Source organism: Dasypus novemcinctus, chromosome 22 (genome assembly GCF_030445035.2).
Source record: "Dasypus novemcinctus isolate mDasNov1 chromosome 22, mDasNov1.1.hap2, whole genome shotgun sequence".
Lineage (NCBI taxonomy): Eukaryota > Metazoa > Chordata > Mammalia > Cingulata > Dasypodidae > Dasypus > Dasypus novemcinctus.
The window spans coordinates 52,064,807-52,080,317 of NC_080694.1; positions in this window are offsets into that span (position 1 = coordinate 52,064,807).

Consider the following 15,511-nt stretch of genomic DNA (forward strand, 5'->3'; position numbering starts at 1 on the left):
GTTACTCTTTCTCTGGGCTTCTCTGTCCTTTTTCAAAAGCGAAAATACCAGAAAGCATTTCTGTAATAATATTGTATATATCATCACATTAGCGACAATTAGAATAAAAGTAGCTACATAATCAGATTATACTTTACCTCATAGCCATTGAAATGATGCTTTATCAGAAAAGGTTTATAACCAAATGGAAACTCACTAATGCAATAGGAAGTTATCAAACATAATATAATTCAAGAGTCCCAAACTGCTAGTGTGTCAGTAGGTAAAGGGAAAGAATCTGTTTTATCATAATAAAGCTCTTCAAAGAGATAAGCTTTTTAAAAATTTTTATAAAAATGCTCACTTTTTTTTAAGATTTATTTTTTATTTATTTCTCTCCCCTTCCACATACACTGCCCCCCCCCAACCGTTGTCTGCTCTGCTCACTGTGTCCATTTGCTGTGTGTTCTTCTTTGTCCACAGCACTGGGAATCTGTGTCTCTTTTTTGTTTCATCAGCTCTCCGTGTGTGCAGTGCCACTCCTAGGCAGGCGGTGCTTTTTTCACGCAGGGCGGCACTTCTTGAGGGGCGCACTCCTTGTGCATGGGGCTCCCCTACGAGGGAGACACCCCTGTATGGCATGGCACTCCTTGTGCCCATCAGCACTGAACATGGGCCAGCTCATCACATGGGTCAGGAGGCCCTGGGTTTGAACCCTGTACCTCCCATATGGTAGGCAGACACTCTTATCAGTTGAGCCAAATCCGCTTCCCTCTTAGATATGTTCTTTTTCTTCTTATACTATTGTTTCTGGCTTTATTTTTGTGTTTTAAGTTGGATGCTTTTTTGAAAATCCTTGTTAAATACACAGGGGGGTCATTAAATAGAAGAAACCATCCCATTTTAAAAAATACAGAGTTATACTTTCACACTGCTCAGAGAATTTCAAAAAAGCTTCAGGAAATGTAACACACACAACAAAATATCAGTGTCCCATGTACTGGGGAAAATGATGGGCTTTTCTTCTCGTGTATACAAACTAATAAGCAGGAAAAATAGAGCATATCAAAAAGCCACCGTTCCAATTCCAGCCAAAATTTTACTGTGATTACTATCTCAGGACAATGAAAAAATATGCAAAATCTACACAATTGCAATTTTTTGTCTTTACTCAACAATAGTTTCCTGACAATAATTTCATGACAAGAACAAATGCAAAGAGAAAAATTAAGTGGCTTTTCTACTTCATAATACATCAACTCCTGCTAGAATTCAAAAGAAAGCAGAACTTTCCCCTTCTCCAAAAAATTCCCCTTTAGTCAAGGATTAGGGAAAGAGACTAAAGTGGCATGACAGAGCTATAGTCAAAAACATATTTCCCTATGCCATGCTTATGTATAGGTGTGTGTGTTTATGTATATTAATAGATGCCATATATATTTGCCATATAAATGTTTTCCCACACTGGGAGCTTCGAAAGGGAGTTGTTTGTTTAAATAATCTCTTTAGCAACTTATTCTACTGATGTGCAGCTGAAATTCCAACCATGTGGGAACACACCATGATTAGATAATAATTGTAAGCCATGAAAACGTGTGTAAGGTAGGATGGAAATACCCATTTCATCCAGTCAGACATTAGGTGGTTTACCGTTTTGATGGATGTTTTCTATCCAGTCTTGTTTTCAACCAAAACATTCCTACTTTTCAGGCCGGGAGGTCGCGTCCCACACCGCCGCACCTCAGTCCCTCTGCCATGGATGACGCAGCTGTTCACGCTGCGAGCACAAAAGTAGGATGCAATTCAGTGACACTACAAGATGCAATTATTTATAATTTTACAAAATCACACTACTCCAAGTAGAGTGCCAACCTATTTTTTACTGTGTTATTCTACATGGCAGGATAGGGTTGGGTGGGAGTGTTTGGGAAAGAGAGAGAGAAATAGGAGCCAGCTGGGGATAGGGACAGGTGGTGGAAATTCAAAATTACATAGCTAGGAGGGAAAAAATCATCCCTGGTCTGTGGTGTGAGGACAAAGGTAAAGAAGTAAACAAACGCTGCGGGAAGCGCCTTTGTATATGCAGAATCAAGATAAAAACCCAGGTTTCCCGTCCTGGAGAACAATCCCGTCATCCTAGCAGGTGGGAGGCAATCAAGGCTCCATAAAAGTCCCCACTGAGTGGGGTCTGCTCAGGTTCTCCTCTGCCTTTAGTTACTGTTGCTTCAGTCCTTTAGAGGGATTTCGTTTCAGGCCTGAACTCCCCGCCTGCCTTCGCCCTGCCCTTTGGGTGACACTGATCCTCAGAGGCCCACACGGCCAGCCCCCGCCAGGGGACCCCGAGGGGGACTGTTGGGGAGAGTCACCTGACCGTCTCCGCTCGCGTCATCCGCCCGTGCCAGTCACTTGACGCTTACATTTGCTGAAGAGTAGAGATTTGTCAGCAATCACTCCCCGTTCCATAATACCGTTTTTTTTTTTCAGATCCCAACCCCAGGGTTTTGAAGTTCCTGAGTGAAACATTCCAGTTACGGTGACAAGTCACCACGACACAGACTTCATTTTCCTCTTTTCTGTGTTTTGTGCTGTGTAAGTCCCTTGAGTACAAAAATCCCCCTTGGAGAATGCACTGCCTGATGAAAAATAGCTTAGAGATTCTGCAGGCACGGTGCTTGGAATTGAACCCTGGCTCAAGCGTTTCTGACGGGCATGACCTTGGGCGCTTTATTGAAATTTCTATAAACTTCAATTTTCTCATTCAGGAAAGAGGGATAATAAATATATTATTAGTACCCATCTGGGCTTATTATGGATATTAAATGAGATAGTACACGTGGTGTGTTTGGCATTGTACAGGGCATATAAGTAAAAAATATTGGTGATTATGAGAAATTAAAGAATGTATTGCTGGTTAATGGTTACTATTGAGTGTTAATAACAATATTAAAAATAGTATATGAAGGTATCTAAAATATGTAGAACTCCATTATTTCAGCTATCACGGAGAATATATTTTTCATAATCATTCCAAGAAAACAAAACAATAGATCAATCACATACGGCTACAGAAGCCAAGCAGCTTCATAGAGTCACGTATTGCTTTACCGATTTACCATCATTTCTCCTGTGTCTGCTACACTGTAAAAATCTTGTCAATGAACCTATGTCACGTCTAGACCCATAGTTCCCCTGCCTCCCCCCAGGATCTTTAATCACTGTGGTTTATAATAGGCAGAGGCCTCTGGGACAGAGGAAATACTAGCTCTTTCCTTTTTAAAACTAAGCACATTTCTCCACTGCCAAAGAGAGACTGGCCCAAGGATAGCATGATCATGGAGTGCGGCAGGGATGTGGGTAGGCTTTCCCTGGGAGAGCAGGAGAATTAAGTGGGAAGCACCCTGCCATCCCAGGCTCTCAGCAGGTCCTGCCCGTGGCAGACGGGGAGAGCACAGTGGGTAAAAAGGAGCCGTGATCTGATGCAGAGCTGGAGTAGGCAAAAAGGTGCTATTATTAGACTTCAGAGGTTCCAGGAGAACAAATTCTACAGTTGAGACAGGTTCCTTTGAAAGGACAGGTAGATGGGGCCTTACTTCAGCACTTGCATGAGTTTAAAAAACGGCTGAGGGACAACTAGTGCTCGGATCCGGGTCCCAAATTTGGGGCATTTTGCTCTGTAGATCCTCTGACTTGCCTTTGGGGTGCTCTGTTCTTCCCTGGATGGGGTGGATGTCTTTGCTCATACACTTTTTTTTAAAGATTTATTACTTATCTTTCTCCCCCTCCCCCTTTTTCTGCTCTCTGTGTCCATTAGCTGTGTGTTCTTCTGTGTCCCCTTGTATTCTTGTCAGTGGCACCGGGAATCTGTATCTCTTTTTGTTGCGTCATCTTGCTGCATCAGTTCTCTGTGTGTGCAGTGCCACTCCTGGACGGGCTGCGCTTTTTTCGTGCAGGGCGGCTCTCCTTGCAGGGTGCACTCTTTGCACGTGGGGCAACCCTATGTGGGGGACACCCCTGCGTGGCACGACACTCCTTGTGCACATCAGCACTGTGCGTGGGCCACCTCACCACACAGGTCAGGAGACCCTGGGTTTGAACCCTGGGCCTCCCATGTGGTAGGCAGATGCTCTATCAGTTGAGCCAAATCCACTTCCCTTTGCTCATACAGTTTTAATCATATATGGTTGATCACTCTGAGACAATTCCTAACTAGTGACAGAATAAGTTCTGAACCTCTTTAAAGATGGTGAGAATCATAATGATTGTCAAGTGCCTACACTGATGTTTAAACAGACTTTTCCTTCCTTACTTGAAAGAAAATGCCAGTAGGCATGCGCACCATCAATTGAGGGTTATTTTCTTCATCATTCTGACAACATTAACAACATTTTGAAAAATCAAAGTCATGTCTGCAGCGTCAGGGTGTGGAATTCTCCATTCTTTGCTCTGGTCCTTCTACTGTGATTTTTACCGAGGACAACTGTGCCTCTCCATTAAAAGAATTCCTGCGATTTTATGATTCCTTGGTTTGCAAAAAGGATCACAGAAGGCAAGCGTCAGAGAAGCAACTTCATGAAGTCACTGAAATTACAGGGAATACCTGACTGTGCATGTGACTCACATAACTTTGCCATCTCGTTCCCAACCCCACGATTTCTACTCACAGAGGTTCTACAACTATGTCTCTACACTTGTCTCTTTATGCTCTACCCAAAAACTTGAAGAAATAGGCTGATTAATATGCAAAGCCTTCAGCAAATTTAGTTCCAATGATTTCCCTGAGATTGAAGAATGAGCTTCCCTAAGCCCTAAAGCAAGGTTAAACATTTACTATTTTGAGACCAGCTGTAAAAGGGTCCCAAATCTTAGCAACTGTATTAAATCTCCATCTTCTCGTCAACTTTCCTGAATGATGCTAGAGGACTATGCCTCTTACAAGGGTTTGGAACCTACCTGATGTTGGATGGTGAGTTCGGGGCTTGACCCAGGCTACTTAACTCAACCGTAGCACATCTCAGATCTCTCTTTTAGGTAATGCTGTAATCAGTGTCACTAGTTGCATTAGGGCTTTCTTGTTACAAACTCTTGCTCGGCATTTTCAGGGCACTCTGCCCATCGCTGCTGAGTTTTCCAGTCCCAAGAGGCACAGTGGTTTTCCTCCTTGACTTGCTTCACTGGCTCCAGGTGTGTGAGTCTTCTGTGTAAATGACATTGTCAAATCTGGCGGTCCATGGAGTTGGGAACAGTGGATGCTATCGTATAGTCAAACAAACTCCCAAAGAGACTGTGCATTCACAACTCAGAAAGCCCAGCTATTACTGCACAGGTGTGGGTCAAAACCGTTCTTGTATTCAACAAATATTTATTGAAAATCTGCTATGGCTGAGGAGGCACCATGGGAGATGCCAAGTATGAATATGACAGTCTGGTTTTTCTTAAAATTATATGACTGCCGTGCTCCATATTTTACTTACATTATTCCAACTAATACTTAAACAGCTCTTGAGTTTGGAAATAGTATCCCTGTTCGACAGATGAAAAAACTGTCAAAAAATTTAAGTACCTTGCTCAAGATCCTACAGTTGATAAGTAGTAGAGATAAGAATGTCTGAATCCATGATATAGAGTTACCTATATGGGTGAAAAGACTGTGATTTGGATAACCACAGTTCAAGGCAATACATGATACAGTAGCAAGAACAGGAAAAACAACAAAAGGGTCATTGAATCTTAGAGGAAAGAGATAAGAACCTGATCCCACAAAAACTGAGCTCCTTTCTACATGCTGATTGACAACAGAGTAGAGACATCTTAAAATCATTGGAATATCGTGTTGCATTCACTTAGGTTAAAAGTTAGGGGAGAAGATTGTTCACGTTTCTCTCTATGGTCACTGTCACGCATTGGTGTGCTGATCCCCAAAAGCCCCTGGTCAGGAGGCCAGTTGGAGCGCAGTAGGGTCAGGCTAATGAGCACCCTCCTCACCCCCCGAGAGTTCTCTGGTGCCAGCAACCAATTCTGTTTCCTCCTTCTAGAAAACAGATATCTACACATCTGCCATATAGACATACATTTCCCATCCAAATGAAGGAATTATTCTCAACTAGACACTGGCCAATTATTTTTTCCAAACTGGGTAGTGAACTTTAATTATCTTGCATCTTTTGGTACCCAACTCTCATGCCTGAGCCCAAAAGAATATAATGATGAAAACGTATTTTATATAGTACATCACAGTATAGTACAGAATACGTGTTCATTCTTCAACCCCACTAAGATCAATGAGAATTATTTCCCCCATATCAGAGATGAGAAAAATGATTCAGAGAAAGTATCTCTCCAGGAGCACAGAGCTTTAAGTGGCAAAGATAGAATTGTGGCTCTGATCATCTGGCCATAAGTTGGTGCTTCTGTACACAACGTGGTCTCACAGTATGCACACGATTGGCTCTGTAAAGCCATCAACATCAAAGGTGACACTCTAACAAGGGGTTTCCTACCCCAGTCTTCCCCTCAGCAAAAGCCACATTAATTCACATGTATCTCAGCATTTTTTCCTTTAGTACGAAAGTGCTGCCCTTGACATGACTATTTGATTTTTTTTAAGGTTTATTTATTCATTTGTTTCTCCCTGCCCCTCAGTGTCTGCTCTCTGTGTCCATTCACTGTGCTTTCTTCAGTGTCTGCTTGTCTTCTTTTTAGGCAGCACCAGGAACTGATCCTGGGAACTTCCAGAGTGAGAGAGAGGTTCAAGCTCTTGTACCTCAACTTCCTGGTCAGCTGCATCTCTTATTGTCTCTCCTCTGTGTCTCTTTCTGTTGCATCATCTTGCTGCACCAGCTCACCCCATGGGCCAACACTCCTGCACGGGCCAGCTCACCTTCACCAGGAGGCCCCGGGAATCAAAGTCTGGACCTCCCATATGGTAGACGGGAGCCCAATCGCTTCAGCCACATCTGCTTCCCTATTTTATTAAAAGTCCATTATAGTTTATTTTCTAGTATCTCTGACTGACTTTCAATCTATTCCCTCTAGATAACTAGATAACTGTCCACAGGAAATGACACAAATGGGTAGAAAAATGGAATCCACTTCTAGACACAGGAATGGGTTATTTCAGTAAATAACTTTAGATATCTGACACAAAAGAATCATTTAAGCAAAGCCTAGTTCATTTGGATGAAAATAAACTCAGTAAGTTTTCCAAAGAAGCATCTGAAATATCAGCATCCCCACAATTCCCAGAAGCAGCAAATAGGCATGTAAAGAAATGTTCGCATATCAGGTAGAGAAAACTAGATACAGAAAACCTCCCTGTAGTTCTAAAACATTTCCTTTTATGACTAGTTTTTAAAATTCTTCATTTTATTCATAGAACTCAATAAAACACCACCATTGACTTACATTTCATGAAAGACTATACAATAAAAAATAATTATGAAAATTGAATCCCATTTAAAACGTGGACATTTCTCCATGTGAACACATTCATATGGTGAACATGGTAATTTTATTAAGGGCTATCCCATGCTTTCATTAAGGGCAAACACTTCCATTCTCAGAATATTGGGCAGGCATGATGTCACTTCTCCTAAAAAAGACACGTGTTGGGTTTAGTAGTGTGTTATCAGGCTATGGGCTTATGAATTGGAGATAGTCTAGAAAGCCAATTAAAATGGCCACCTTTATGCAAATCCACAGAGAAGAGAGACAAGAATTGGGGAAAAAACCTCAAAGGAAAATGAAAGTTTTAATCTCTCTTCCTTCTACTACAGGATTCTCTTCCCAATTATATAAAGCTGGATCTTAACAGTCAGGATGGAGAAACTTAAATTGTAATAAAATATGGGACCACAATATTTGGCACTGCCTGCATGTCACAGATGGCGCAACCCCTTTAACCTCTCACGTAACAGATAACGTAACACTCATTTTGTGAAGGGCATATTGGAGGTACAATGATATTTCATGGAAAATGGGATATAGACAGAAATCCCCCCTGAGTGCAGTTCATTAGTGCCTTCCACAAGGGTGAGACATTTAACACCGGAGAAATACAAAGTACAAAATGAATGATTGGGTTGTTCAAACTCCACCGACATTTGACAGCTTTTAATAATTCATTATCTGAACTACTTACTCTGAGAGTTTGTGGCTTGTCGCTCTCCTTACCATCTTGTCATCACAAAATAAATGGAGATTTTAAAACCAAATGTACAAGTTGCTTAATTTTTCATTTAGTTCATGGAAAATACTTGGTTTAATAAACCAACTAAAAGTAAAAAATCAAGAAAAAACAATATACGGGAGACAACTTTACCTTCTGTAGCTCAGCTTATCCATCTATAAAATCGAATTAACAAGGCTGCCATATACCTGCAGAAGAATTTAGTATACATTTATGATGCTTGTAAACCTCTGCTCACCAATCCTTAGAGGAAAAGGCACTACGTAAAGTATAAAGGAATCTTATCTCCATGTCTCGTTATCTGTGCTGATGCTAACTGTAGAAAAAATATGTCGAATAACACAAAATGAACATTGGGTAAAACTGCAGTTTGAATTTATTTTACCATTTATAATGCCAAGTGGGGATAAAATAAGCATGAAGGAGAAAGAGATGGCAAACACTCCGGTTAAATTATGTCACCAAAATTCCAACCTAGAAATAATATCTAATAATAACATAGCACTGTTCTGGTGCTGCCAACTTTTAAAATAAAAACCAGCCTAGGTTGGGTATGTCAGCAGAAACAAATCAAAGAAAGAAATGCCTTTTAAAAAGAATGTGGTAATTTCTGAAAGCCATAATGAAAACTACCAAGCAATCCGGATAATTGGCTTGTCGCAACATTTTTAGCTACTTAATAGCACATCATTAGTAAGAGTAAAAATGTCAAGAATCTCATATTGACATTGTTTCCGTTTTTGTGAAATGGTCAAGTGATTCTTGTGCAAGGATAGCCTACTGTGCATCGCAGATACATGACATTCCTAGAGACCCAGAGAGGTTGCCTGACTTCCAAAGCACTGGGCAGAACAGGTACCGGTGCCCACATCTCACTACCCTTTGGCTAATGCATCACAACTTGCACATTTATTTTGAGCGAGCCTCAAGGCTCTGAGCTCAAGGATAAGCATCTGAGCTTTTGCAAAGCTGATTTTCAAAATCAAACCTGAAGCACATCCCAATACACACAATAGTCTAATGCTTTGTGTTGGCACAGGGCTGGGCAATTTCTAATGCTTTCCAAACTTTTTCTAATTTACCCCCTTCAAAGCAGGAGAGTGTCTCATCTTATTCATCTCTATTTTCTTTGTGCTGGTCCAGGGCAAGGAATGTTGCAAACATTCAAAAATAGCTATTATTATCGATATTTAGTTAGGTGTCCTTAATTCATGAATCTCATTAAAATCCTGGTTTTACCTAAAGTTGGAAAAACAGACATTTCAAACTCTGCTTATCATTTTTCTTTTCTTTTGTTTTTTGCATTTTCCCCATCTGTAGCTTATCCATAGCTCCACAGCTTCAAAAGTTGTACAAACCTCTGCAGTTTGGGTTTTTTTTCCCTCCACTGGGGACTTAGCAATTCAGGCAAGGGAGTTTAACCCCATGATTGCTTTCTGCTAACTCAGCAAAGACCTTAGATCCTATCTCCCAGTGCTCCTGATAACTCACAGAGGACCTGGGATGTTTTCATTTCCACAGCCAGAGTAGGGGAAATAGAAGGATAATAGTTATTTATAGGTCACTTTACCCAGTAGGATATCATCCGGATTTTCCTATTACAGTCAAAGTATTTTCCCCCATTAGCCACTCTCCCTTCGTTCCTTGTCCATTGAAGCCAGAGAACTCATTGTTCATATGTTGCATCAGATAGTTAATATTTTTAATGAATCACTAACACTCTGGTGTCCTTATTAATAAGTCTAATCACTGTCCAACTCGAAACATTGCTTCTGAGTGTAGAGAACAGTAAATAATGTGGTATTTCAAAAAGTGTTTTCTACTGGCATAACCAAAAATGTATTAAGGAGCGTGCTAAGATGTACTTCAAGATTATATCAAAAGCGTAGATGGACAACATGACCAAAGATGTCATGTTTGAGGAGCTCCAGACAATGCAAGAGCCTTGGATCAACTGCCAGGAGATCTGGGGCCTAAGCCCCTCTCCAGCACCCTGTAGTGATCATGGGTACATAACAAATAGCCTAGCTAACTTCGGGACCCTTGGGAGAGCTGAACAAGATCGGGCAGGTGAAACGAATTTATAAACGGTAACACTTCCTTGGGTCAGGTTTCCATAACTCTCCATCCATAATGTTTATGCTGAAAAAAGAGACAGAAATAGGTAGGCGTAAATTAAAAAGGGAAACAGAGAAATGCTATAGGGATACCAATAAAACTCTGCCACACTTCCTTTCACGTAGTTCCTTAGTAATGTATTCTACTCTCTAACAAACCTTTCGGGAAATTTCCAATTTCTAACCTGAAGCCCTCATCCTGAAGTAATGTCCCTCACATCATAGTTTGTTTTGATTACTACATGGACCACTTCATGGTTCCTGTGATAAGCCAAAAATTGCATTATAGCCCTATTTAATAATTGCAATGATGGGCAGAAGTTAGCTTGGTATACGGTAGCCAAGGAGTGCAAACCTTTAATTGGTGATCTTTTCGTCTGCGGCAGCTTTCATGGCCGTCTGTCATCCAGATTTCTGGCTGGAACACTGTCCCCTCATTTGGCTTCCTTGCCTATAGGGTCCGACCAGCCCAGCCTAATGCTTTCATGCTAGACTGGCTCCAGTTCAAGGATCAGCTTGTATCCCATGACGCAGAGGTCTCAGATCCACTGGGAAGGCATCATCTAGAGACTCAAAGGCTAGGTTCATTTTTCTTGGGAATGGGGGCTAGGTTTTCTAAAGCAAATTCACAAGCTTGGAAGCTTCGGTCTTAGGAACAATCTGTCTTTTGACTTTTTTTCCCCCCCCCCTCAAAGGTGTTCTGGAAAGTAGAGCATGTGGGTGCATAATAAAAATGAGTCATGGGGGTAGAGGACCCCCCCCTAGGGACTGGCATTTACAGATAAAGAGACTGTGAGAAGGTTACTGAAATTGCGTTTCCACTGGCCAAGTTCTTTTTCAGTGGGCAGCAATGTGAAATAAAACGCAGTACAATGGCCGAGAAGGATTGTTTGTGGGGATAAATAGGTCAGGAGGCAGCGTCTCATGCGCTATGTTTTTCCCATTGCCGATTAATAAAGGGGGCAATTATCTAATAAAAAATTTACTGTTAATTACTACCAGTTTAGCGCTCCTAATGTTAGTACTATTAAGTACTATTAGGACTGAAGAGATTTATTTCATCTTGTGCTGCTTGGAAATTTGACATCACTCCTGGCCTCCACCTCACGGCCCAATTACAATCCACTGGAAGTGGGAAAGTGACAAGAGCCATTTAAAGTGTCACAACATGGAGTGAGGGGAAGAAGTGCCGCAAGCGCAGGCTTTTCAAAGCGAGAGGAGGAAATTGTGTGGCGGGATGATTACCGCATATCTTTCTTCGGCTTTCTCCCTCCTTTTTTGTATTGGCCTTTTTTTTTTTTTTTTTTTTTTTTGGTCTGGTTTGGTTTTGTCCTCACTTTACGGCCCCTGTGTTATTGCTGGGGGTATGTTCTTTCGGGTTTATGGGCCTGCCGAATGGAATTGCTCGAAATAACATTTTGATCTTGTAAGGTCACCCAGAGGGCTCTACCTTTCCTGTAATGATTCGGGTCTGGACCAGGCATTTCCCAGAATTGAGATGGTAATGAAGCCTTTAGTTTCTTCCAACTTGAAGCCCCAGCTAGAAAGCAGAATTCTATGGGCAAAGGCTGAGTGGGCTTTTTTCATCAATCTCACACCCAGCTGAGCTGCAACACCTGTTACATTTTCCCAGGAGCCTGCGCCCTAAGACCATTTCCAATCTATTTGCTCTTCTTCTTCCACGGGACACTGACAAAGGCAGGGGTCCCTGTTTTCTAAGGCGCTGCTAATTGAAAATCTCTGCCTGCTGCAAATGGGAACTCCAGCTCACGAGCGTTCCAAATAAGGCCCCAAGGATGATTTCCTTTTCTTTTTAAAAATAGCCTTTAGAATGCAGGTTATACAAGATTAGTTTGTTCGAGGGAAAAATAGCCGTTGGACTTCTTGCCCCCAATAAACTTTTATTTTCCATGCATACAGAAAGGGAGGGAGGGAAGGAGGAAGGAAGGAAGGAAGGAAGGAAGGAAGGAAGGAAGGAAGGAAGGAAGGAAGGAAGGAAGGAAGGAAGGAAGGAAGGAAGGAAGGAAGGAAGGAAGGAAGGAGTTGATGGATGACATGAAAGTATATTTGTTTGTGCTATGTGCTTTTTAAATCTTCCATATTAATTAATTCTGAATATAAGAATTGGGAACAAGGTTGAGTCAGATGATTGAGCAACTGTAAAGTAAATAAAATGGCAATAGCAATTTTTAAAGGCAGTTCTATTTTCAAAAATGGAATAATTAAAAGAGGAGGAAATTTTTCTTACAAGATCCTTGAAAGGAAAAGAAAATGCATTCATCCATAGAAAAGATGGGCAATTCTGATCCTAATAAGAGCCTGTGAGAAAACCCCTGAAAAAATCAAGGCAGGCGTAGAAGATCCAGCTATTAGGGTGGCATTTGACAGAAAAGGGAAATTTAAAAATAAAGTTTATGTAAACACATTCACCGCCAGGTATTCCTCTGGGAGTCAGGATACCCGAAGGACTTCAGCCTTCAAGTTAACCCTTCGGGGATTGTAGTTCACAAGTCCTCACACAGCGAGTAATCAGACCCTGCCCCGTGCTTGTCACTGAAATCCCCTAGGGAAACCGGCTGCCTTTGAATCCTCTATTGTGCTCCTTTGCTGTTTTCTGGATTGCTGGTTTGGGGTACTATCTGATGTCATTGTTAAATGTGTTGGTTGTAGTCATTGTTGTTGTTTGAGCCAGGAGCCTTTGCATGCCTCACTCTTAAGGCACATTATCATTAACAATATCTCCCCCCAGTCTAATAATTGAGAATTTATTCTCGGTTATGAAGGGGGAGTACCAATCAGTAGGAAGATGGGCATCATGTCATTGCAAGAGGGAAAAATAACTACATTTTTAAGTCAGTGACTAATGATTCATCCTCCTACTGCATATTGTTTTAGCTCCACAGTGAAATCTGTACATAGTTCTAATTCTAATCTTCAAAATGTTGAGAGGCTCAGAACCTTCAAAGATCATTTATTGAAATATTGCCTGAACCGTATGAGCTGGATGTGGCTCAAGCGGATGTGGCTCCAGCGGTTGAGCTCCCAACATCCTGGGTTCAGTTCCCAGTGCCTCCTGAAAACAACAACAACAAATGAACAACAAGAAAAACAAATGGAAAAAACAACTCAGGGAAGCCGGCTTCCCACATACCAGGTCCCGGGGTCAATCTCTCGTATTTGGTAGTGCAAAAACAAAACAAAACAAAAACACTGATTTAGATGCTTTTTTAATGAAAAGGAAAATGGTTCTCAATATATTGCAGAGAGAAAAGCTTTTTAAGCTGACCCGTATGAAAATTGTCATTTTTGGGGTAGGTCAGAAATGGCCAAATATCTTCAATTTCATATTTCAAATTAAATACTACACAAAATATGACTATCATGAGCTGATTTTGTTTACTATCTACTCTGAAAAGTTAGTATAATAGCTATCCCTAGGAAGGGGCTGATGGGTAACGTAATGTGTTTCTTCCTTGGGCTTACCTATATTTTCTGCTTTTCTGGACTAATACTCTATACTCTGGGTTCTTCCCAGAACTCTAGGCTGAAGCTGAAAACTTGGGAAAATGTTAGTCATTCCCTTTTGGCCGCTGTCACCCTTCACTCCAGGTTTCAGCCTAATTGTACTCTTCAGGGATTTTTTAAACCCATATTTCACAGGTTCTGACTTTATCTGAATAAATTACAGGGTCAAACAAGACTCAAATTGGATTAGTGAACAAATATAGACTTAACCTTGGTTTCTTTTTTTCAGTTAAAGCTACTAGGAATCCGAGGTGTCACAATTCTATCAAGGGAATTTTATGGTCCTGTCCACTGCACTGAAAATTAAAAATATGCTCTAACAGAGGAAAAGCCAAGGGAAAAAAAAGGGCCCTCACTATACTGAACTGAAAATTTCTAGAAAGAATATGGTTAAGGTGGTTTGTTATCCCTTAAGAAAGACCACTAGTATTATTTGTATTAGGTACATCTTTTCTCACTTCCAGAAGTTTGGATTTTTTCCAGATTTTTCTCTTTTCCACTATCAGCTCCTTCTGTGTCCCCTGCTTGTCAAGGGCATGATTCTCTGACTCTGCATAGATCATTGTTAATTCTTATCTTTTTTTCTTCCTCCTTTATTTGATTATTGATATCCAGGAGAGATGGGCTTTACCTTCTTATTTCACAGGTTTTTCTATCTATTGCCATATGTTCTTTCAGAAATTAGTGACTTACTTGATCAGTTTTCTACTTTGAATATGTTAGTGATGAAGATTTGTATTCTTAGTCTTCTTAAGAAATGCAGAATTTGTTTATTTTTATTAGAGAAGTGGGTTTACAGAACAGTCATGCATAAAATACAATATTCCCATACACCATCCTATTACTAACACCTTGCATTGGTGTGATCATTTGTTACAACTGATGAAAGCTCATTTTTATAATTGTACTATTAATTGTAGTCCATGGTTTAACTTAGTATTTATTGTTTATGGAGTGCTGTTTCATTGATTTTTACAAATTCTATTGCCATATGGACAACCTAACATTTCCCCTTTCAACCACATTCAGGTACGTACTTCAGTGCCAGTAATTATGTTCACAGTGCAGTGCTACCTTCACCACCATCCAGCACCAAAACATTCCCATGGTTCCAAATAGGAATGTTAAGACTTAACATTCCATTCCCTATTCCTACCCCATCCCCTGGTAAACTATATTCTAGAGTCTGACTCTACGAATGTGCTTATTCTAATTATTTCATATTAGTGAGATCATACAGTATGTGTCCTTTTGTGTCTGGTTTATTTCACTCAGCGTGTCTTCAAGGTTCATCCATGTTGTGGCATTATCAGGACTTCATTCCTTTTTTTGGCCATTAGAGCCATTGTATGGATACATCCCACATGCCTATCCATTCATCGGTTGATGGACACTTGGGTGGCTTCCATCTTTGGGCAATGGTGAGTAATGTCGCTATGAACATCAGTGCAAGAAATTATTTTTGAAGGTACTATTACATGATTTAGGTTGGCAGTGCTAATCTGTATTTTGATTAAGGAAAGGTGGGCAAAAATAACTTTAAACCCCACCTTTTACGTAAGTTAAGGTAACAGCCTGAGTTCTATAACTAACTCTGGGTGACTTTGAACACGCCACTTAACCTCTTTGGGTCTTAAGTGTCACCATCTGTAAGATTAAAGATTGTCAAGAGGCAGAACATAGGTCTCTCTGTTTGTGCTTTTGT